We start from the raw sequence: 26,448 nt of genomic DNA on the forward strand, positions 1-26,448 counted from the left end.
ATGTAGGTATCACAGTACTTGCCTCCTTTTCAGATGAATACCTCCCACAGAAAATGTAAAAGGAAAGTAAGTCGCAGCTATCCAGTAAACAGGATTCAAGGAAACATCCATTCATTGTTTTACCCCCTGTTTCCTTCCCATGGTAAAGCCTGCAGTCAATCTCAATTAAATATCATCACAGTAGGATTTTGCAGGAAAGCCAAACAACCACAGAAGACATCACCAACTTAGCATAGTTTTACAATAGAAATTTCCCTGGGCCTCTGTTGGAGTTGCCGTCTTTAGGGCAGGAGCACCGGGTTAACTAAGCATAGCTAACTTCACGGAGGAATAATCACACACGCTCATTATTGGAGTGTACTGAGAGCCCGCTTTATTCTGCTCATGCACACTTGTACATCTCTCACAGATCATGACGTCAATTTAAGAGCATACCCTAACAACATCTTGTCTGTTAACACCCCCACTTGCTCTTAATCTCTACAAATCACATTTAACACAGGTTAATCAACATAACATTTTTGTGCATAGTTACACATTTCACAACTCATATTCCAAACATATACGCAAGAAAAAATTTAATTTTGAACTTCATTACAGACTTAGTCAAAATATCTGCAACCATGTCTGTTGTTGGACAATATTCAATGGTTACTTTACCATCACTGAGTGCAGACCAAATGAAATGACAACTGATGTCGATATGTTTACATCTCTGAAGAGATTTGACAGAGCAATTGCACCTTGATTGTCTTCAAAGATTTTCAATTCATATTGGCCCTCATTATCCATCCCATTCAACAACTGTACAAGATACAAACTTTCTTGTGTAGTAGCAGCCAGGGCCATGTACTCTGCTTCACATGTAGATAGAGCTACTGTTGGCTGCTTCTTAGATTTCCATGAAATCGCAGGCCTGCTTTCAGTTAAACTGAAACAGTACCCTGTTGTGCTTCATCTGTCATTTTGATCTGCTGCCAAATCAGCATCACTACATGCTATACGTTTGAGTTTTTCCTCCCCCTTTTTGTAACACAACTCCTGGCTCATTGTACCCTTTAAGTACCTAAACACATGTTTAGCTGCTGTCCAGTGTTATTCTTTTGGATCTGATAAGTACTGTGACAGCTTACTGACGATCCAACTTAAATCAGGTCTCATCTGAATTGTTTTTGACTGCATAGACCCACCTGCACCCCACTGCATTTTTGCCATCTGGCAGTGTGGTTAATGTGAATGTATTGTTCTCCTCAAGAGAATCCATCTCTTCCTTCATGGCACTAGCCCAAATCTCTAATTTTGATGAGCTCATAGCTTCCTTGAAGGTTTGTGGTACATTACACATCACTCTGTAGCAGTAGTCAATATTGGTCAGTATCTGGTCATCGCGCTCCATTTTGTGTGTGGAGTCTGCCCTACACGTCTGTTATAGCACCTGTTGCAAATAACTGCAGCAGTCATTACATGTACACAACTTCTTTGGTAGGTTGCTCTCAAGCAACATGCATCTTGCCATTTCAAACAATGTTCTCCAGTGTCTCTCAGCCGTCCCATTTTGATGGGGAGAGTGAGGCACTGAAGTTTCATGTCTCATGGCATTCTTACTGAGCAGTGACTGGAAATCTTTTCCTGTAAACTCGCCTAGCCATTATCTGACCTGATGCACTTTATTTTCCATTAAGGTGCCACATCAGCAATTAACTTTTCGGTGGCTTTGGCTGTGTCACTCTTTGCTTTCAGAAAATACACAAAAACTGCCCCTGAATGATCATCAGTAAATGCCAGAGTGTATCTAAAGCCATCCTTTACCTCTTGTTCTATGGAGCCAGCTAAATCAGTGTGTACAAGTTCAAGTGCTGTCTTTGCTCTTTCATCAGGCTCTCAGTTTCTACTCTGAGCAAATTTCCCTTTGTACAGACTTCACAGTTTAGGCTAGATTTGTCAATCTTACCCTTGATTTTCATTCCCTCTGTTACATTTTACAGCTTTGACACATCTTCATAGTTATGTCCAAGAATTTCGTGCCATGTTTGAATATCATAGCATCCATGACATCCATCGTCTTTTTCATTACTTACAGTGTTCAGACAATAAAGTCTATTGTACATTTTGATGTCGAACGTCGCACCATCTTTATGGGTGAGCTGGTTACACCCCTCTCGAAAGATGACCATAGCTCCGCTGGCTGTCGCTGCTTTGACGGAGAAAATATCCTGTGGAAACGACGGTATGAACAACGCTTTCTTCAATGATGTTTTCATCAGAAGACCTCAGCAGCGCCTCTCTTCAGTGCTACGCCGCTCGCCTTTGCTCCGCTAGCCAGCTCCACAATGTGCTTTTCCGGCTTTAAAGTCTCATCAAATTCCTTAAACTTCTTGATGTCAGTGACCATATGTGACGTTGCTCCCGTGTCAATTATTAGCCCTTTCTGCTTCAGTTCAGAAGTATGGCAATCGTTCATTTTGAATGCAAATGTGTGGTCTTCGACTTCAGTTGCGTGTTTTACATTGTCTCTCCTTTTCCGAATGCAGTTTGCGTCTTTATGTGTGGAGCTCTTGCAAAAACTGCACCACTGCCTCTGTTCCTTATGCTCTCTAGTGCATTCCCGGGCCTTATATCCTTTTTGACCACAGTTGTAGCAGGTTAGCATTATCCCTGAGCCCTCTTTAACTCTCCCTCTCACCCAGCCACTTGCCTTCATAACGTTGTCATCAGTGGAACTGGCGGTTAACTTCTCTGTGCTCTCATAACTCCTCAGCTTGGTTTTGAATTCACCAAACGTTATCTCTTAACTCTGCGGAATATTGATTGCAAACGGCTTAAATGACTCGGGCAAACCCTTCATAATCATCGCAATCAACAGTCCATCACTTAAAGTCTCTTCTGCATTTCTTAATGCCATAATAGCCATCTCTCCACGGATAATGTAGTCCGTAATGTTCTCCTTGGTGGCTTTCTGGAGGGCATGTTAGCTCCGTGTAGAGGCTAATCATGCGTGGTTTTCCTTTACCTGCATAATGCTCCCTCAGTAGCTTCAACGCTTTTCTCCCGTCATCTGCCGCTTCTATCATAATCAGGGAAAGACTTTTGTCATCCAAAAACTGTATTAGTTCAGCATAGGCTTCTTAACTTTTCCCTGCATCATCGTCCATGTCATCGCTGTCGTCAGGCTCTTTCAAAATAATGTTCTTTAGCCCAAGCAGACGCAGGTGCCCCAAAAACTTTGTCTTCCATAGTTCATAATTTTTTTCATCTCCATCGAAACACAATCGATTCCATCGGCTTCCAAGTTCCCTCCTGGGCCCATAACCTGTTGGAGTTGCCATCTTTAGGGCAGGAACACAGGTTTAACTAAGCATAGCTAACACGGAGGAATAATCACACACGCTCATCATCGGAGTGACCGGAACTGAGAGCCCGCTTTATTCTGCTCATGCGCACTTGTACATCTCTCACAGATCATGATGTCAATTTGAAATTACCCTAACAACATCTTGTCTCTTAATAGCCTCTGTTTGACCCTGTGTGCATATTTGGCTTTTTATTGATTGTGGGGATACCACTTGTGTTGGAGGTGGCCAGCTATGAACTCTGCAAAAAGCCTCTTAATTATAAACAGGTTTCTGCTCTTCAGAAAATTGCTAGGAAAAGTAATGTTTGGGTTACTCTACTTGCCCTTTTGTCAATCCAACATTGACCAGAAAAAGCAAATCAAAAATGGGTAGAAAGGTAAAAGGTAGTATTTGATTTGCAAACTTGTGATAAAGGGATGTATAAAAAAGCATGAACAGAACAGACAAACTATACACTCTGTCTCAAAAAGTTACTAAATGTGGCTTTGTGAAGGAGCTCAACTGAGGTTTATGGATTTTTTCTCTGGCTTGTGCAACTGCTGTGGAAGCAAAACCTGAACACAGCAACACTCTGTAGCTTAATTCCCCCGTCTTCCTGCTGCCAGGCTGCAAGGTGAATTTGGATGACAGGGCAGGTGATTTTCCTTTATTCAGCTGGCGCAGGGGAGCCCATGGTGGCCTTCAAACCAAAGGTTTACAAAGAAAAGAACGATAGAGAAAAGGTAAGGGTTCCCCAGGAGTGTTTTGCACTTAAGGGCACTGTATGCAAGTGCAGCTTATCTTTGTTCATGCATTTAATATTTATGTGTGGTTCAAGGGGATCTTGTGTATCATTTCATCTTGAAGAGTGAAAGCCAGTGTGGTCTGGTCTGAGGTGTTACAGAGACGTGGACATGAATATCTATTTGGCATACTTGTTTTCTACAAAGGAATTGTGTATTTCTTATTATCAACATCTCAGTAAACTGAGAGGAGACATTATGGTTGCCAGGGTTTTACAAGGATTATGAGACAATATTAGCATTGTATGTTTGCCAGTATTTACCACTTACTGTAAGAACAGCTACGTTTTGTAAAAGGACCTCACCTCCTTGTTTCTTATTCTGAGTCAATTTAACTCAGTCATACATCAGAAGCATCAAGCACCACTTATGTGTGGACCTGCTCTGGCATCATAAATGAAAGAAATAACTAGACATTTGTCAAGAAATGTTGGATGCATCTGATGCTTGGTAAGTCAGTAGCTACCAATTGACAGATAGCTGTGTGTGTCAATTAGAGAGTGGGGAACAAAACAGCAAACCAGAGGTTCGGCCAGTGATTTGCTAGGCATGGATATTAGATTGACACTACATAGAACTTTGTAGTACTCATTTATTACCAACTACCTAGTTAGTACAGACAACAATTGGGAACATTAATATTTCAAAGGAGTTTCAGGGCTTGGACAATGACTAAGGTTCATATCTCAGACATAAGACGGACCCTATGTAGTTTCTGGCTTGAATAATGACTCAGCAGATGATTAATAAATATAATATAAATGGGTGGCAAAGTGGTAAAGAAATAGGCAATACAAAATATACAGTGTGTGTGTGTGTGTGTGTGTGTGTTGTGTTTGTTGTGTGTGTGTTTTTCTGAGGGAGTGAGTGTGTGTGTCTGTCTTGGCTCATGTAGATGGATTTTCTATCATTTTGAATGGGAAATTACAGGAAATTATTCCTGAACACCTGGTTACATAACTGCTATTGCCAAAATTGTAATATGGTTGTAATATGGTAAGAGAAAGGGGACTTTGACACAAACCTGCATTCAAAAAGGTTTGCTTAGAGTCAAAAATTAGGAAATGAAAGCGATTTAGAAAATGGGGGCTGTCTACTTTTGACCAGGAATTTTTTCTTCTAAATTACCATTGGTCCTTGGGGCTTTTTTTTGTCACTTGAAAGCATGTACAGCCAGAAGTGTAAGTCTGTTTGCTTAAATAATTATATGCCTGTGTAGAGCCCCAATGTGATGTTTTTAATGTGTGTTGAGTGAAAATTGTGGGATTTTGATCCACATTTAGAGAAAAGTTGTGAAACTTTCTCCTCTCCACTCTCGTGATGATGCCATCACGCAATACACACCCATTATAAAACGTGAAATGGACCAAAAATGTTCAGAAACGTAAACTGCGAGGCTCCAAAATCATTAGAGCTGTCAAACTGTTTTTTACGACTTCCAATTAATTCCAGATGGGTTTTAAAAATGTAGTTCTTCAGCAATTTTTGCAAAAAACTATTTGCAAATCAACTATTACTTTAGACTTTACACTTTAGACTTTTATTCATCCCACATCGGGGGATTTCACTTGTGACAGTAGCATGTAGACAGACATACAGACAAGCCCAGCTCCTGACAAACAACCCCACACCATAATCCCCCCTCCACCAAACTTTACACTTGGCACAATGCAGTCAGACAAGTACTGTTCTCCTGGCAGCCACCAAACCCAGACTTGTCCATCAGATTGCCAGATGGAGAAGTGCTAGGTCATTCCAGAGAACGTGTCTCCACTGTTTGGGAAATTATTCCTGAACACCTGGTTGCATAACTGCTATTGCCAAAACTGTTATGTGGTAAGAGAAAGCAACAGTCCAGTGGCGGCGTGCCTTACACTACTGCATCCGACGCTTTGCATTGCACTTGCTGATTTATGGCTTGGATGCAGCTGCTCGGCCATGGAAACCCATTCCATGAAGCTCTCTAAGCATGGTTCTTGAGCCAATCTGAAGGCACATGAAGTTTGGAGGTCTGTAGTGATTGACCCTGCAAAAAGTTGGCGACCTCTACACACTATGTGCCTCAGCATCCACTGACCCCGCTCCGTCATTTCACCTGGCCTACCACTTTGTGGCTGAGTTGCTGTCGTTCCCAATCACTTCCACTTTGTTATATTACCACTTACAGTTGACTGTGGAATATTTAGGAGTGAGGAAATTTCACGACTGGCCTTTTTGCACAGGTTGCATCCTATCACAGTACCATGCTGGAATTCACTGAGCTCCTGAGAGCGACCCAGTCTTTCACAAATTGACACAAATTGGAACACCTAATTTCAATTATTTGGATGGGTGAGTGAATACTTTTGGCAATATAGTGTATTTAGATCTTAGCTGACATCCTTCCAAAGCATGAATTGTTTGTACTAAAAAAAACAGCTTGTTATTCCTTCTAATTATGCAATGTCAAATCCATAGACGCAACATGTAACAGACTGAAATTAATTAATGAATTCGACTGCTTGGTGCTCCCTGGTGATTATTAACGAAATCATTTTCTTAAGAAGCCTTCACAGTATGAGTTCTTTTCTCCCATGAATTTCATACACACTAAGGCTAGCATGGTTGGTTACATTTGAAAACTAGCCTGCAGCCACTGAGCCCTTTAGACAGAAATTCCTTTAAGAGCTGCTTTGGCCCAAATGCAGAGGCCACTGTACCACAGGGGAAATGGATAAGACAGATGCATTGTCTATCACAGAAGGCTTTTCAATGTGCTGCCAATTCTACATGCGGAGCTGACAGTGGTGTGCTGGTATATGACATGTGCACTTTGCCAGGGAACCTTGGGCAACTTGGACTTTTGTACTATGACATTTAAGCTAAATGCTTAAATGTAGAATGTTGATTACTCAGGGGCAATTACAGCAAAAAATTAAATTAACAAAATGATAATCAAAAGTCTGAAAAATTTACTCTTTGAATATCATGTTGTCTAAATAAAGGCAGAACATGGGTGATGAAGTCATTAAAAACCAGCAGCATCACAGACAAAGATAACCTTTGCACCTGCAGTTTAGGGATTTGATAGTTGGAATAATCAGACGAATGAGTACCTTGTGGTGTTCGTTAGTGAACAACAAAATCTTCTGACAGTTTAAACACATCAGTGATTAGGTCATCACAGAGTCTGCAACAGGCATGAGCTACTTAAAAAATGGATAATGATAAAATGATAATCACAACTACCTTCAAACATGCTGCATGCAAACTTAATGTCTATCTCAAGAAGTATTTTCTATTCCAACATCTTTCATTCAGATAGATGGTTGACATGTGAGTCTGAAGAAATACACTGTTATAATTTAGTGGTGTACTAGGGCAGAGCTAACTGATGATAAGCATATTGTATATCACCTATCTGCGGCCATGCACTCACTACAGCTGTCATGATTCTATCATGGCAGCCCCGCCCTCTCCCCTGTGTGTGTTTTCCATGTCTGTTTTCCTCCTGTGTCTCTCCCCCTGTCTGTTCTGTGTGTCTGCATGTGGGCGTGGTCTCCTTTCCACAGACAGCAGCCAGGTGAATCCACTCTGCAATCATCTCCCTTTAAAGCCTCTGGATTCCCTCCTGCTCATCGCCAGATCGTTTCGTCAGTCTACGTGGTTGTTCACATCCTGGCTCTCCGGTGTATTTTTGCATTGTACTTCTGTGACTAGCTTGTGTAGCTAACTCCTCTGTGCCTCTCCTGCTTTGCCTCAGATTGCCGTACTGACTGTGCAGCTTCGTGTTTGCTACTGCTCTGCCTGCCTGTGGATTTTGCCTGCAAGCCGTCTCTTCTCCTGTGTTTCCTTGCCGAGTGAGTACGCTCGAGAAGACGGACCTCACGACGCCTCGCCGCACCACGACACCTTCACCCTCGTCACTCCTGGTGATTTTAGTAGCCACGACGGGACCCTGGGACCTCACACCACCCATTACCCTTCGCACTAGTTTCACATTGGTGAACATTAAAATACTTGTTATTCACTGTCATCTGTGGTTTGAGTCGTGCTTTTGGGTTCAGATCTATGTAAAACACAACAACAGCAGGACGTGTTGCTATTTGCTTCAACTGTGCTAAAAGACAACAAAGTAAGTAAGGTTTATTAATCTATGTGTACTTATCTGAATTACATTAATCTGTAACATTCATGTAGGGAAACGGTATATACTTGACTTTATTTTGAATGCTGGCTGCACAGGCTGTACATGGCTGTAGAAATATGACAGTATCTGTACATAAGTTAAAAACTTGGGATTTTTCCCAATTATGGTGCAAAGGAAGCATGTCTACCATTGCACAACCAAAACAGGAAGAGGCATTGTTCTCCCCAGTCGCTATTTGAGACACTTCAAAAGCTGCAGTCTTTCGACTTGATCCCCAAGTAAACCTCTCTACTTATTAATACAAAAAGGTGTTTTACTCTGTCTTTTCATAGCACAGAGACCAGGGATTTCAGGTCAAACTGGGATTCTTACGGTTATTTAGTTCAGTCAGTCACCATGGTGCTAGCAGTGGCCATGTGGTAAATGCTGTCTTTGTGGCAGTAGTGCAATAGGTACTACCACAGGATAAACATTACATACACTCAGTCATACTACATACTCAGTAACCCGTAGTACTGTTGGAGCTGAACTGTGTGATGGGTCAATGCTCAGACCTGGTAGAGTCCATGAATGGAATGAGCTCCCCCCACAATGTGGGGCCAATGAGCGTAATGTGTGGAAACCAGTTGCAAAGGTGCATCTATCCGCCAGAAGGAGCAGTGATGATGGAAGCTGAAGCTTTACTTCAGCTTGAAATCAACTTTTCTTACTGTATCATTGGCAACTAGTATTTGACAGGTTTGAGAGAGTGTGATTCCCATGATTATTAAGACTGCCATATAATGAGGTCATCAATATTATATATATTATTATAATACTTGTGTATCAGCTCTTGTACCATAATAGTTTGCCCTGCTGTTGTTAAATCATTATTTCCCAGCCATATTACTTTCAGTTCTATGCAGTACTGTTGAAAAACAAAAAGCTGAGGCATAATATTGATGACCTCATGATATGGTAGATGATCGTTAAATATGCTCGGCCTGTAATGATATTTGTATTTTAAGTAATTGGTTTTAATATTTCACTGGGTGTGGGTAGTCACATTAACTATTATGCTCAGGTGACACATTTTCAGCCAAAATGATTATGATGTCATTGCGCTGTATAATTGTGTGGTATTCCTCACGCAGTGGCAGATGATAATAGATGCAATCAGTTTATGAAAGTGTCTTCACAAACATCCTATGTGTATCTTGGGAGTTGACAGAGACCAAACATATCATTAGCATTACAGTGCCTCTCTTTGTTCTTATTCAATGTACATCCCAACAGATCTCCCAAACCCCCCACACATCTGGCAGCTGCAGGGCTGTTGAATCAACTAGAGAATTTTGGCCCGCATTTTGTCAGTGTGCGTCCACAGACACATAGAGCTCAGATAGATCTCAAGAGTGAGAGCTGCTGTGCTTCTCTAAACTTCGATCCAACTGTCTGTACCTCGCTGTACTGATAACACAATGATATGTTACTACACTGCCTTTTCATTCCCTAATATACAATGAGGAGCATTTTTCATCAGTATTTAGCTAAAAAGAAGGAAGCTTGTGAACCAGAAATGCTCACTATTTTGCTTATGTACTATGAAAACAGAAGCTGAAAAAATACTGCTGGGGGGCTTAAAGACCGTATAAAGTGGCAAAAAAAATTTTGTTATGAGTTTGTCACACCATAGAAACATGTATCATTGACCAGTGAGCTGAATTTGAAAGATTAAGAAAATCGCTAAGTATATAAAATTAGGTCTCAAAATCATGGAAAAACAAGCACTTCTTTCTGCTGTGAAACGCTGGGGGCGTGTCAGTTAGAGGCGCTGGAACCATGCCCATGCGTGGGGGGGGGGGGGGACACGTCATGTTAATGACGTCGGTGTCTCCCCAGGTGTTCCCCTTGTCTATCTAAACCCGCGACAGTTTATAATCATATGGATGCTGTTATAATGTGTAGTGATTGAGATCCTGACCCACCAAACATCCTGGAAAGTGACAGAGTGAAGTTTTTCGCGCTAAATTACATAATTATACATAATCACCATCAGTAAACAGGACTCTGTCACTCGCAGGGATGGAGGCTGTTTTCTGGGGGAAAGTTCCCTGAAGTCTCGGTCAGGACGGCTGGCGGTCGCTGTGATTTATTTTCGTCAAACACTCGGTGAGTTAAACACTCTTGTGACAAGCGTGACAAACGCTGTTTTCTGAGCAGAAATGTGAGGGAGAGTCGATGGGAGAGTCGATAGGACAGGCGGAGGACGGACAGGAGGACAGAGCTTCTCCACATACAGCTGTGGTATTTGTTTTCCTCATATAAGTTGCCAAAGACAGTTACAACGTTACTTTTGTTCGGTCATGTAACGTTGCTTTGTGGGACATTTCTCTGTATTTAGTTGAGTGAAGGACCTGTGCAGTTATCAGACTGTCAGACCGACACGCCCTCGCTCCGCGCCTCCGGATTATCCGTTCACACTGGGAAGGCTCACCAATAATGCAGCCCTGATACTACCGCCACATACCGCTGGTGGGACCCGCCGTCAGCGGGATGGAGAGGGTCGGCTGCATCGGTAGCCACATTATGCCGGTGGCGCCCGCCGTCAGTGGGACGGAGAGGGTCGGCGGCGGCCACATAAGGCCGGTGGCACTTGCTGTCGGCGGGAGGAGAGGATGCAAGCCGGGGACGGAGAGGGTCGGTTCGTGAGGGTCCAAGTGACCAGTGTTACGACCCGGCTCGTGTTGGAGAGCAGTAACATGTAATTGGGACAAGAAATGAGGTGGGATACGACACTGGACCGGCTCAGGGAAAAAGTCAGAGTTTTAATAAAATAAGGAGAGTGTACTTGCACAAGAAAATATAACAAAAGGAGGCTGTACAGGTGCTGACAAGTGACTAATGCACAAAATGAAGTCAGATAAATGACAGCTATTTAGCTCTTTCAAAAAAAAACACCAAAGAACGAAAGGAGGTCAGCACCCATAAGCTTACAAAACACAAGGGTCCAAAAACAAACAAAAGTTATTCAGCAACTCAAACCAAAAGAGTGACCAACTCTGGTACTCTGTATTAAACTAAATATAGGACAAAGATTCCCAACACACTGACTGAAGCCACTCAGACAGGCAATACCTATGAACACTCAAAGACGCACAGAGAGGCAAACTGATCATAGGTTCACAGCCGCGCGAAACTGAGGACACACAAGTCATTTATACTGCAGCTGAGGTTGATTGAAGGCTCTTGATTGGCAGGTTCGGTCAAATCACAGCCGCACCAATCACAGACGCCAGTGAACCGGAAACAGGAAGTAGACGCCAGTGAACAGGAAACAGGAAGTAGACGGCCTCAGCTCCAGTATGACCAATCCTCAACAGGGAATCACACCGCTGCATTTGCATAACTGGCAGAATCACTCATAGAACACAACACAATGAATACAGGCTACACGGCAGCCAGCGGCGGCCATAACACCAGCGTCAACGGACTCTGCAGAAATCCAGACATCACCTGGTGATAGTTGCTGAAACTATCAGGGGTAAAGTGGACACTGCAGAGACGGGTGTTGGTGGTGATGTTTAACTCCCAACAGTAACGTTAGCTCCTCTTGACAAAATCGATCCACCGTTTCCTTATGCTGTCATCCGAAGGAAACTTAAATAAGCTAACAGAGCCGTTAACCTGCACACTGTGGCATCCAGGAAAGATGCAAAAACAATGTGGAGGAGACAAGACTGATTAGCTGACTGGTTGGCTGGTTAGCTAGCTGCAAACTATTGTAAGCAATGCTATCCAAGACTGGAGAGCGAGTGGGAGAACCGCTGAAGCTGACGCGCTGAACGTATTTATACCACTTCCGCAGCATGGCCGGGTTTATGCAAATGTGGCCATGATTTGCATGATTTCTGACCCGCCCATTAAATCCTGAACACAGAAATGTTGAAAAACTGTTTGTGAGCCTAGCTCCAAAATTAAATTCTAAATGGTCGAATGGCTTTTACATGTTTTAAGTAAACACATTTATGACCTGTTTAATGTGTTTAGAAGAAAATGGCTGATTTTGCTTTACACAGACTTTAAGCTATAATAATAACCTAGCTACAACTTTAGATGATTGATGTAGAATATAAATTAAGTAAGTAAAGTAAAGTAAAGTAACCAGTACGGCTAACCCTAACTAACTAACTAAAGTTTTAAACAGGCATTTGAGAGGGGGAGATTGAGGTGGCGGTAACTGTAGGACAATCGGGAAATTTGCATGCAAAACAATCCTTGGAAAACACTGAATACAAATCTAGGGAGCTGAAGAGCTTTGAGTGTGGGAGGTGAAAGACACACACAGAGACAGAGGGAGATATTATAGTTGGATGGATGGATAGAAGGACAGATACACAGACTGGATAAGCGGGAGAGGTGAAGGAACCTATTTCCGGAGGACTGCAGAGCTTTGTAATTCTGGCTTTTCTGACTTTTCTGAAAAAGTGCCTTCCGCTTCTTGGTCATCACTTGAAGCCATCTTTCAGTTGGGAATTGGACAGCGATGCCTCCTGATATGCCCAGTAAACCCGGGCTAAAGTGGGGGCTTGGAATGTGTTTCACTTGACCCTGTACAAACAAGCTGAGTTTTAGCTTTCACTCATGTGACACACTGTAACACATTCACTAAATCACACCAGACATTACTGGCTACATATTCTGTTTATTCCCTCTAACACATACAAAGTGGGCTGGTATCAAACAGTATGGTACTACAGCTGCACTGTTTCTGAAAAAAAACAACAACAAATTGAAATAGACAATGAACAGAACAGCTCTCTGCTCTTTGTGTCTGTGGATGCTAGCTTAGAAAATGCAGGATGTAAATCTGTAGTTGATACAAAAGCCCTGCAGCGACCAGATGACAATCTCTGGTGTGAAATGTTCTCTAGCTAACTATGATGACTATCGCTATGTGATGTCACAAAGGAGCAGTGTTATTCAATGTACTTATTTTTATATTTATATACTCTGCCACCAGCCTAACGGTACACTAGCTTTACAGTATACCTGCATCATAGTTAGCTAGAGAACAATGTTTCACTTACTTATCACAGGGGCAAGAGCTGTCTTCTTCAATGAAATAGTCCGCCAGGAACAATCCGCCTCATTGTTAACATCCGTTACTGTTCACTTCCGTTGTAGGTCACTTCCGTTTAAGGTCACTTCCATTGGGGGTCACTTCCGCTGTGGTTCACTTCCGTTGTAGGTCACTTCCGTTGTGGCTTCGTATTTGTGTTGTGGCTTTTGTATTTGTGTTGTGGCTTTTGTATTTGGTTGTGGCTTTTGTATTTGGCCTGACACCTCTGGGCCACCGTAAAAGTCTGTCTGTGAAAAAAAGGTATGTGTGCAGGTATGTTAAAGCTGTAGTCTGTAAAAATTGTTTTGTTATATTTGCTAAAATTGTCATCATGATCTGACAGTTGAATAAGATACAGGTCAGCTGTGTAAAAATCCACTGTCTGTGGCTCCACCCAGTGGCCCTAATTTGATTTCCAAGAATCCACCACTTCCGGGTGAACACAACCAATTAGAGCCAAGCGGAGTGTCTGAGAAGTGTCAAGGAGCAGTGCCCCTCCCCCGCGCAGGTGCAGTGCCTGCTTTTCCCTGGTCAGATATGTTCAAGCTCAAACTGTAAACGGTGGCGAAGAAGAGACAACAACAACAGAGCCGAAACATGCCCCACCATTACCCACGTCAATGAAAGGAAATGAGAAGACTGATGAAGAAAAGCAGTGTAAAAAGAAAGAATTCGGCTGAGCCAGAGATAAAACAAGGGGAAACATTGTCATTCCAGAGGTGGAGGGAGCTTCTGGATTTGTAAGGACTTTTCTGCTGGAAAAGTAAGGATCTTTGCTTGATATAAGTTTCATTTTATGTTTTAACCACAAGGCTGTGGTGGTAGCGGTTACAGTAATAGTCGCGATAGCACATATCGCCATACGATGTTGCAATCGAGCTATGTAGCTTGCTGCTAAATCTTGGTTGTTAGCTTGTATGCTAACTCCAGTGTTTAGCTCTGTCTTTATGGCTATTGGTTAGCAAAAGTGTCTTTCAAGTGACCGGGCAGTTATAATGACTGTGTGCAGTATAGTCTGAAGTGGTTGAACTGGTTTAGAGAAATAACAGTACTCAAGCTTCAGAAAGGCAGTACAGCGATGTGAGGAATATTGTTTGTCACTCTGGATATCTGTCGGGGACAGTGCCTCTGGACTGGCAGACCGGGGTGGTGGTCCCCCTATTTAAAAAGGGGGACCGGAGGGTGTGTTCCAACTATCGGGGGATCACACTCCTCAGCCTCCTTGGGAAAGTCTATTCCAGGGTACTGGAGAGGAGAATTCAGCCGATAGTCGAACCTCGGATTCAGGAGGAACAATGCGGTTTTCATCCTGGCCGTGGAACACTGGACGAGCTTTATACCCTCCGCAGGGTGCTCGAGGGTTCATGGGAGTTTGCCCAACCAGTCCACATGTGTTTTGTGGACTTGGAGAAGGCATTCGACCGTGTCCCTTGTGGCATTCTGTGGGAGGTGCTCCAGGAGTACGGGGTCGGAGGCCCTCTGTTAAGGGCTGTACGGTCCCTGTACGACCGGAGCAGGAGCTTGGTTCGCATTGCCGGCAGTAAGTCAGACCTGTTCCCAGTGCATGTTGGACTCCGGCAGGGCTGCCCTTTGTCACCGGTTCTGTTCATTATTTTTATGGACAGAATTTCTAGGCGCAGCCACGGGCCGGAGGGGATCTGGTTCGGGAGCCACTGGATCTCATCTCTGCTTTTCGCGGTCCTTCGAGCCAGGACCTCCAGCATGTCCTGGGGCGGTTTGCAGCCGAGTGTGAAGCGGCTGGGATGAGAATCAGCACCTCCAAATCCGAGGCCATGGTTCTCGACCGAAAAAAGTTGGCTTGCTCCCTCCAGGTGGGAGGAGAGTTCCTGCCTCAAGTGGAGGAGTTTAAGTATCTTGGGGTTGTTCATGAGTGAGGGAAGGATGGAGCGTGAGATTGACAGGCGGATCGGTATAGCGGCCGCAGTAATGCGGTCGTTGTATCGGTCTGTCGTGGTAAAGAGAGAGCTGAGCCGAAAGGCGAAGCTCTCGATTTACCAGTCAATCTACGTTCCGACCCTCACCTATGGCCATGAACTTTGGGTCATGACCGAAAGAATAAGATCCCGGATACAAGCGGCCGAAATGAGTTTCCTCCGCAGGGTGGCAGGGCACTCCCTTAGAGATAGGGTGAAGAGCTCTGTCACCCGGGAGGAGCTCGGAGTAGAGCCGCATCGAGAGGAGCCAGCTGAGGTGGCTAGGGCATCTGTTTCGGATGCCCCCGGGACGCCTCCCTCGGGAGGTGTTCCTGGCATGTCCCGCCGGGAGGAGACCCCGGGGAAGACCCAGGACACGCTGGTGTGACTATGTCACTCAGCTGGCCTGGGAACGCCTTGGGATCCTCCCGGAAGAGCTGGAGGCAGTGTCCGGGGAGAGGGAAGTCTGGGTGTCCCTGCTCAGGCAGCTGCCCCCGTGACCCGGCCTCCGGATAAGCGGACGATAATGGATGGATGGATGGACTCTGGATATGTACAGTGATCGGCATGAGGCACTCGTCATTGTAATTTAGTTTTATTGGTCAGAAATAGAACAATCAGGGCTTATGTTGTCGTTGTTATTTAGACTACGCTGTCTTGGTTATCTGGCATCCTCTATTACCACGCTGTAATCCCAAACAGTTGTACTAGCTCATAACTAATAAGCTCATAACAGTCAAATATCATTATGCAGTTGACCAAACTATAAAGTGTTGAGCTCTGTTGAGATTTATGCCACTTTAATTTAATAGGGCTCAATATTTTATAGCTAATTTGTGTGGAATGCTCAAAAAGTTTAGGAACTATACAGAAGTGCCATGACGTTATCGACGTCATGACATGGTTGGTGGGTCTTATCGCTCCCTCAGGAAAGCTGAGTCAGCCATCTTGAATTTGTCTTGATGCGGGGAAGTTTTGGCCAGCCTGTGTGGATGTGGAACACAGTTTAATTGTTTTTTATTTGATTGCAATGCACACTTTTATACCCCCTCTTCAAACCACCACCACCACAGTTTTTTCATTAGTCTTATTGTCCTCGTTTTCATAAGCGCTGCTTATCATCAGCCCTGATTTGGTAAGTAACGCTAATGTTTTTTTTTTTGTTTTTTTTTTTATTGAATTTCGATACATAGTCTTAAATTTGGAACTGGGAATACATTTGTATAATGTGCACATTGAATATTTGTTGTGAATAGTTTACAAATCCAAGTAATTGTAACTTTAGAAGTTGTTGAATGTGACAAGTATGTTACGTTACTTCATCTTACAACAGTGTAACGTTATCAGCGGGTTTCCTGGATGAACTACACTTCCCATAATGCATGTTTGCCCGGGACATTAGGCGAGTTCAAGATCAAGCACTGCTGCGCAGCGTTGCGCTGCATAAATCGTGATGCATGCTGGTTAAAATGTGTCCACGATGACCTGGATGGGAGTGGTTTCTGCTCCGCATCTGATGTCACATGACCTTAAGTTATCGCGGGAGCGAGGCTGATGCAGAGCATTCGCGCAGTTGCTCTCCAGGTGCTGCGCGATCCTAGACCCACCTTCATGACGTCAGGACTTTGCCCTAATTGGCTCTCATCTACGCTGACGTATATGACGTGTGTTTCAATGAATTTCCATATCCATAAGGCCTCTGCCTCTTTTCTACTCAAATATCAAATACTTTCAGATAAGTAGCAGCCGTGTGGCCGCAGCTGTGGGATAGTCACCATGAATAAACCTATAAAATCCTTCATGTAACGCAACAACCCTGAAAGATGTCGTCAATAAACTGCTCAGTTCTGTCAGCTTAGGGTGATGATGGAGAAGTGGTTAACTGCTGTGTCCAGTGTTATCTGTACTATCCACTCTTATTAATTAACCCTTTCTGTTCCTGTCACATTAACAATACAAAGAATTATCCTGAGCTATTCTGTGTGTGATGAGATGGTGCAGCGGGACAAGGCATCTGATTCAGTCATTTGTTCTGATTATTGTATATCATTCATTCACTGAAATGTATTTCATTCATTGTGACAAATGTTGCTATGAGAAAATGCTTCATCTTATGTGTCTATAGTTATGCTTATTTGTTAAATGTAGTCAGCAAATTCCCCTCAGCTGTGATATAATCATGCACCTAAGCACAGTTGTCATCATAATAATTAATAACTGTTGTAATTGTATTGTATTGTTATTAGACAAGACTTACTATAATGTACCAGATAGACAAAGTTAAATGTATTTAATGGTGACATTACAAGGAAAACAGAACATGATCATTTACAGGAAGAGAACATTTAGGCTCTTCATCTACTCTTGATGAGCCACTGTGTGACCGTTTGAAGTGAAGCAATTACAAAGTATCCAAATTTGAAGTTGTTATTGTCAAATTTGAAGTTGTTATTGTCTACGGGAAGAGAGAGTGTCCGACTTCATAGCAGCGTTTGTATCCCCGCCCCTGCTGTCGCCAGCAGATCTCGCTGATGTGATCAGGCAGCAGGAGGTCAACTTGAACGCGCCCACTGACGGGGGAGTTAGGTCCATGAGTCTGAACTCTCTGGCAGAGGCCGAAGGAAATAACGTTATCCCTGCTTTCCGGTTTCTGCCGGTTGTTGTTTTTGCTGTTCGCCGGTAATGCACATGTGTACTGTGAGTATACTTATTTCAATAAGTGTCCGCGTTACACAGTCAATAGTTGACGTTGTCGAGCTGTGTGTATGTGTGTGCTAGCGTGAAACGAACAATGCTTAACAACATAATGTGAGTGTGTTATCATGACGCTAACCAGGCCTGTGTTTGTATTTCTTTGTAGGCTCAAGTGTTTGGTTGTGAGATCTCGAAATCCTTTTAACAGTTCAGGTAGGATGTATTATGAAATAGTGTTATTAACAATTGGTTTTATTTTATGTGTTTCCAGTCATTCTTTTGCAATTTCATGTTTCAGTGTTTTTATCTCAACTGTGGGGTCCACAGAAAAAAATAGTTTGATCACTTGAATCCTTTATTAATAACAAAATAACAAAAACATCAACAACAGAAATAGCAGATCTACACACACACACACACACACACACACACACACACACACACACACACACCTATATTACCTCTATACATATCATAATAACTCTATGTTGTTTTTTTGTTGTTATCTGTACTGTATGTCCACTATCTGTATTTGTTGACCCTCGTGGTGTGATGTACTTGTCCCCCATGTCACCTTGTCTTTCACCTAATTTCAACAATAAAAAAAAAAAGAAAAAAAAGAAAAAAAAAAGAAATAGCAGATCTATAAGCTCACAACTTTAATGCTTTGCTTGTTATTAACTAACTTGCTCATCTATTAACATTTTCATCTTTACTATCAACAGTGTACAATGAATGTTTTTGATAGATTTGGAAACTATTTTATCTGTATATTCACTTTTTAAATTTCATTTATCATTATGTATTATTTTAAAAATGTTTTTGAACATTAATAAATCATCTTTGTGTGCATGTTGTGTACAGATATCGGACTACAAAGAGTGCTACAGAGAGTCAGCGTTTCACCATCAGACAGGTGCCAATCGGTGAGTTTTGTAAATTGTGTACTAATTTGAACACAATTTTCGCACTGAAATATTCACAATGTTTAGATTTTTTGCAGCAGAACAGACTTAATCAAATTACTGATGTGTTGTCCACTGGTTGGCATAATCATTTCTCCCCTTATTCAAAATTTTACACACATTTTAACACACATTTTAACTTTAATTTGTTAATTTTAACAGGAAAAACTCAGGAAATAGTGGAACATTTGACTCAGATATTTTTCTTGTCCCAACTGATACTCAAACATGACATTAGAGAGGTCTTACAGAGTCATGACATCACTGTCAGTGAAACACACACTATTGTCAGTGCCACAGCTAAGGGGAAGCAGTTACCCTCAACCAAGAGAAGGAAAACCTTCATTGAAAATAATTACCCTGTGGTAAAGCCTGTACAGTATCTGCTACAGCCAGGACACACAGTGCATGTTCCCATTATTGAAATGATACAAAACATCTTCAATCATACAGATATTCTGGACAAAATTAAAGAAACAAAAGTGGCACAAAACAGTCATTATGTAAGTCACCAAGATGGTTTGTACTTCAAAGAGAACACATTCTTGTCTTCAGATGAGTTAAAGATAACACTCATTTTGTACATTGATGATTTGGAAATAGCCAATCCACTTGGCACATCACGCAAAATACACAAAATCTGTTCAGTATACTGGATGCTTGCTGATCTTCCCAGTAAATACCGATCAGCCCTGCATGTGATTCAGCTTGCAGCTTTATGTAAAGTGGCTGACATACAGACATTTGGCTATGAAAAAGCACTTGGACCTTTGTTGAGATACCTCCGTACCCATGAACAAGATGGGGTATTCATTGAGTTTATTGGTAAGGTAGTTCAAGGAACAGTCGTGTGTGGTGTCTGACAATCTTGTAGCCCATGATTTGGCAGGCTTTTCAAAGTCTTTTAGAGCAGAATATTTTTGCAGATTCTGCACAGCTACACAAGCTAAACTTCAGACTCATGAAGTTGCAAGTTGCGAGTTCAGTCTTAGGACAAAAGACAGCCATAATAGTGATGTAAATGCTGTAATGCATGGGGATAGTCAGAGTCAGAATGGTGTTCAGGCAGATTGTGTCCTGAGCCAGCATCTAGAGCATTTTCATACTGTCACTGGCTTTCCACCTGATACCCTTCACGATCTTTTTGAGGGCATTGTGCCCGTAGAGCTCGCCCTGTGTATTGGAGAGATGATCCGTCGCAAATACTTCACTCTTGAATATTTGAATGAGAGAATTCTGTCATTTCCATACCATCACACAGACAAGCTTGACAAATCTCATAAAATACCACAGACCTTCGCTGTAAAGAAAAGCATTGGTGGTAATGGCCATGAAAATGCCACATTGCTCAGACTGCTCCCTTTGATTATTGGGAGGATGGACTGTGCTAATGGACTTAAAAGAGGTAGTAGAGTTATCGCTGTGCTCAGAATTCACAGAGGAGTCCATCCAGTATTTACAGTCCAAGATACAGGATCATAGAGAGATGCTAAAAGAAGCCTTTCCAGATTTCAAACTCCGTCCTAAGCATCACTACATTGAACACTATCCTGACCTTATATGCCGTTTTGGGCCCCTTGTACACTTGTGGACAATGAGGTTTGAGGGTAAACATCGTTTGTTCAAGAGAGTTGTACACAACACACAAAACTTGAAAAATGTGTTAAAAACACTTGCAGACAGGCATCAATACATGGTAGCATACCATCTCTGTGCCTCAGGATTCTTCAAACCTCACCAGCAGACATCAAATGTCCCTTCTGTACTGGTATCAATGCTTCCAAATGTTGCCAAGACATACATTGAACAAATAACAGCAAGTAATGTTATTTACAGCACATCAAAGGTCTGCATTGATGGAACTGATTATGATGTAGGAATGTTTTTGTCTGTGGGACAAGAGGGAGGACTGCCTAATTACTGTATAATTGAACAGGTTCTCCTGGTTAATAGTAGTGTTGTCTTTCTTTGCCAAGAGCACACATCACACTACATTGAACACCTGAGATATTACAAACTTTTCCCAAACAATCTGGCTGTTCACACCCCATCAGAGCTTAATGACAAAATACCTCTCTGTGCTTACAACATAGATGGAAGATTGCTCTTGACACCCAAACGTTTCATATTATTACACTGAAGATTTGTTGAAGCAGGTAAACAACTGACTGCAACATTCTCTTGGAACTGTGCAGACCAGTGGGTCCATGAATAAACTGCCCCACTCCAGCAGCTGGCCTTCCATACATCCCATCGTTCCATCGTTCAAGTGGTGTCCCAGTGGGTATATGGGCATGTATACGTTGTGTGTGTCACCTTCACTCTCCATGAAAATTAACGTGTTTTTGTCTTTTAGGAACCAAAAGATGGCTGCTGACCAGAAACATGTGCTGCGTGTGTATGTTGCACGAGACACCGCTCTGAAACTTACTCTACTTGAGTGACCAAAGTCAGTGGAGGAGCTGAAAGAAATAATGCAAGAGAGGTTCAAGCGGAGACTGGATGGGGACTTTAGCCTGCACTATGAGGATCCAGACTTTGATGGTGATCTTTGTCTTCTTGTGGACATCCAGGAGTTACTAGAGAAGGGCACACTGAGAGTCGTCAGACCTGAAGGTGACACCTCATCTACTGCATCTTCTGACAGAGACATACTCCCGCATGTACCTGCGTTACAGCGCCAGAAGAGTTGGCCTGATCACTTTGTTGTTCCTGGTTTTGGTTATGAAATGGAGCATATACTAGAGGAAGGAAATCGTGTTTATGAAGAATCAGGAAAATTGCTGAAGTTAAAGAGGTCACAGAAGAGTGAAATCCTTAAAAAAATGGCAGAAACAATTTACAGTTTTAAACCATACCCACATGAAAAGGAATTGGCAATAGCTGCTCAAGCTTTGATTATAGCTCATTCATGTCTCAGAATGACGGCTGGTGAAGACGGGGAGTTGGGATGGAAACGTCACATAGGGTACAAGGTTGCGTCTTACCCTAGCAATCTGGCCAAAGCTGGGGTTGCAGAAGTGGCCATCAACACAGGGAGGCGGAGCCGAAACAACCCCGACAATGATCACCCCCATCAAAACATAAAGAAAGCTCGAAAAACTTAGGTCAACTACATCATCAACCTACCGAAGGATCAAACCCCTGCAACTCTGGAAACAATGAGAGAAGAAATCATACATGAAGTCGAAAAGACTGAGAGAAACCAATTAGTCATAGGCAAGCTCATGAACACTACGGAGCCCCTTAAGGGACATGGCGGAAAAAAAAAAATGATGGGTGAAAAAAAAAAAAGATGTCATTTTTGCGGGATCTCGCAAACGTTTTGCGAGATCTCGCAAAACCTTTGCGAGATCTTGCAAAACCTTTGCGAGATCTCGCAAAGACAATTCTCATCTTTAGCTGACAGGAACTCAAAATAATGACTATATTTCCAGCTAGAAAATGCGCATCTCTCTCCTCCCTTCATTGTTGTTTGTGTTTGTATCGCTGCGTGGTGTTACACGTGAGTTGTGCTCATGCTGAAAACGTGAATTGTGGCACACGTGACATCACTCCCCGAGTCAGGAAGAAAGCAGAACTATATATTTTTACTAAGGAAAATGACAGAAATAATGATAAGTAACTTTAATCTGATTACTAGTTTGTAAATGTTGACGTGTTAGATTACTCGTTAATGAAAAAAGTGGTCAGATACCGGCATCACTGCGCAGATAGTCTTTTTTTAAGGGGTCCGGGGAAATTTCGAAAATTTTGAAAACTGGGCTGTTTAATGATGCAATTTCAACATAGTTTGAGAAGGAAAGGAAGGCCAATCGTTGGGTCCTCATCGTCATATTTTAATCACAAATAAAGCTAATTTTCCCTCACTATAGGCCTACTGAGTATTTTTTATATATTACAGCCTATAATAAGACCTGTGCTGTGTGCATAGGCTATAAGAGCAGGTAGAACATTCCTTATTATAATTTCTTGGCTTCATTGACTATCTGCATCAGGCCTGCAGGAGGCTTTGTAGGTAATAAGAGACAAATATCGTCATTTAACATCGTCAATAAACCCACAAACGTAATAAAAATCTGCAGCATTTAATGTTATAAACCCACAAATGTAATACATTTTCCACAAACGTAAGAGCCGCCGCCTACTATATATAGGCTATAGCGGATCCCCTGTGACCAAAGTGTCAGCTGGACTTCAGAAGGGCCAGAATTCAAAACTACTAGAGCGGCCGTAAGCGGTCATTTGGACCGCTAGATTTAAACTCTATAATCTGTCATGTAAATACCCAACTGAGTGATGAATGCATTCATGTGTCATGATATTTAAAAAAACAAAAAAACAAAAACGAAATAACTCCAAAATTAACACGTTAAGAAGTTTAATTATACATTTATCAATATTCACATCATCGCACATAGTAAACTGTAATCATTGCATATTTACACAAGATTTTAATAGAGAAACACATAGAAAATTAACAACTAAAAGTAACTTACTTGACTATGAAACATTTTATTTTAACACTTAATATATAATAAAACAATAATAGTAAAATAATTATCGAAAAAGCTGGAAACGAGCTGATCTAAAACAAACAAAGAGCCGTAGTGATCACTGGTCACATCTCCGCACATTACCTCCCCTCTCGTACAGTTACACACGGGCTTGTGGCATTTCAAGTGTCCGGTGTTTGGTTCCGTTTGCAGCGGACCGGCACTGCCTCCGTGTCCGTGTCAGCGAAGATGGCCAGTTGCGATCTTCTATAACATCCTCCTCGACCTGGCTGGGATCAATGCCCGCATCTTGTTCAAGGAGTGCTCAAAGTGATCGAAACGGCTCTTTTTTTTTGTTTTTGTTTTAGATCAGCTCGTTTCCAGCTTTTTCGATTATCATTATTTATTTTATTATATATTAAGTGTTAAAATAAAATGCTTCATAATCAAATAATTACTTTTAATTGTTTTTTCTTGTTCTGGGTTTTCTCTATTAAAGCCTTGTGCAATAATTACGGTTTACTATGATATCGATTAATGTATAATTAAACTAGTTAAAATGTACACTTTGGTGTTATTTCGTTTTTTAAAAAAATATCATGACACAATGCATGCATTCATCACTCAGTTGGGTATTTATATGAGACATTATAGGGTGTAAATCCAGCGGTCCAAATGACCTGCTTACGGCCGTTCCCTGCGCACTCGCCCGGCTGCCGGCTGCGCATAGAGATCGGTGTTGTCCGTCGAGCTCGGAGGACGGCTTATTTTAGTACAAAATCGGGGTTTTGGTCCTTGTAGCTCATAGTCTATGCTATTATGGTGGGACAGAGGCATCATTTGTGTTTGAAAAACGTTTCACTTCAGATTTATTGATCATCCATTGAAGTTCGAATCTGTGAATATCTTTCCAACTTTACCGAACGACCAGCAGTGTTGCAGCTTTTGCGGGATCTCGCAAAGGTTTTGCGAGATCTCGCAAAACTTTTTGCGAGATCTCGCAAAACCTTTGCGAGATCCCGCAATGACATCTTTTTTTTTTTTTTCACCCATCATTTTTTTTTTTCCCCATGTCCCTTAAGGGGCTCCGTATGAACACAACCTATGCCCTTCGTCGCCAAGAAATTGTTGGAGCTCTTGTAGCTCCACAGGTGAGAGACGTTGTGGACAGATGGCCAGCCCTACTTATGGAGTCACAGGTAAAAAAAAATATATATATATTTTATTATTTTACTGTTCTCCCTGTTGAGCAATTAATCATCATGACTCTTCAGCATGCCCACATTGAACATGATTGATTTTTCCAATATTTAAATGACTGTTTTAAAAATCTAAATTTTCAACAAATTCACCAAAAAGCAAATGGCAGATGTAAAAGTTGACAACACATCAAGCTGTGACATATTTTTTGCCATTCACAGTAAACAAAGTATACAGAGGTTTATTATTTTAATTTCCTTTAGATAACATTATACAGCCTGTTTTAAATTAAAGAATGACAATTAACTTTCTATTTTGACCTTGGTTCTGACTCATCCCTAATAGAATTGCCCTTGGTTTTGCTACCTGCCAACTGAAAACTTCTTAATATACATTCACAATTCTGTTCCTAATTCATCTTTTTACATTTCTGTGTAATTCTGTCCATGTACAGGTGTTTGCAGAGTTCCACCGAATCAACAACGTTAACCTGCGCAATCAATTCTACAAGGAGCTGGACAGACACACGATTCAGAAACAGATTATTAACAGATTGTTTGCAGACAACTATAAGAAGCCATAGTGTGAATTGCCTCGACTGTGCCCCGAGGTTAAGTGATTATGCCATGAACACAACATTGTCATCTCATCAGAGATAAACGTCTTGACAAGATGTATTCTATCAGAAAGAGGTACCTGAAAAAGATACTTTATCAGCTTCAATTTGAAGAAGTCCAAATAACTACTGTTTTCGTAAAATTTGATTTACAACTTTAAGTTTTGTCTTTTGTGGGTTACTGAATAAATGGTGACCGAAAATACTGAATCTAGCATCTATAGCAATGACCACTTTTTTAAGTGTTTTCTCTGCATTTGTGTAATTACTATTATAATGGATATTTTTTGTCAATCTAGGAACAATGTGACGTAAATATGAGACGGGCCCTCGTCCTTCGTGCAGTTCCTGTGTACCTGCGTGAAGATGCCCCCAAGTTCTTCAGGACCTGTAATGTAAGTGTGCTGGCCTCACTATCAATCCCTTTGCCCAGCTATTCAGTCAGCTTAAACATATGACATCACTCAAAGAACTCTAGGAGAACCAGGGGGGTATTCTTGAAAGCAGGTTATGTGAAAACTCAGAGTGAACCCTGAGATGAGGGAAACTCTGAGTTCTTCATCTGAGTTTTCAGTTCCAGAACAGCTGATCTGAGTTAGGTTAGTCGACTCTAAGTATGTTAACTAATAAATGGGCATCTCATCCCCTTCAAAACAACATATTCGTAATCAGCGCGATAAGACCTACAATTTGATATGTTTCTCATCTTCCTGATGTAATTATAGCCCAAATTATAAAGTTTCAGTTAAAAGGACTGCGTGTTTGGTGGAACCACAGTGCCACCTTTTGGTAAATTTTGGTATAGTTCCCAGATGGACTTCTCATAGTACTGAAATTCACAAATTACGTTTATCTATAACTTGTTTATACCTCTGATATATGTTTTTGCATTAAGTATGAAGTTAGCCCTATACGAAATATGTTTAAGTCACCACTGCTGCATACATATATATCTGTGTGTTTGAATGTATCCTAACCAGTAATTCTTTCCTTGTTTATTAAGTAATTCCGGTTATGTTCTGTTTTAACATGTAAACCAATGCTTATGTGAAGACCGTGGTGGGTTTCGGTAAACAGTCAATCGCGATCTTAAAACTTTCGAAACAGCACGAATAGTTAAATAAATAAAAGCAATAAGTTCGCAATTTGAGCTGTGATACCGCCAGAGGAAGTGATGC

At 41.8% G+C, this 26,448-nt stretch overlaps 1 protein-coding gene and 1 long non-coding RNA gene across 2 annotated transcripts in view; one reads left to right on the forward strand and one right to left on the reverse strand.

The window, feature by feature from the left end:
* The window catches only part of ntm (neurotrimin), a 993,858-nt gene that overhangs the window by 665,227 nt on the left and 302,183 nt on the right, over positions 1 to 26,448 (reverse strand). The gene's annotated exons all lie outside the window — the stretch shown is intronic.
* LOC115594162 (uncharacterized) lies at positions 7,688 to 8,150 on the forward strand. Its single transcript, XR_003986433.1, has 2 exons — positions 7,688 to 7,780; positions 7,878 to 8,150. It is a non-coding gene; the product is annotated as an uncharacterized LOC115594162 (long non-coding RNA).

Source organism: Sparus aurata, chromosome 13, assembly GCF_900880675.1.
Source record: "Sparus aurata chromosome 13, fSpaAur1.1, whole genome shotgun sequence".
NCBI lineage: Eukaryota > Metazoa > Chordata > Actinopteri > Spariformes > Sparidae > Sparus > Sparus aurata.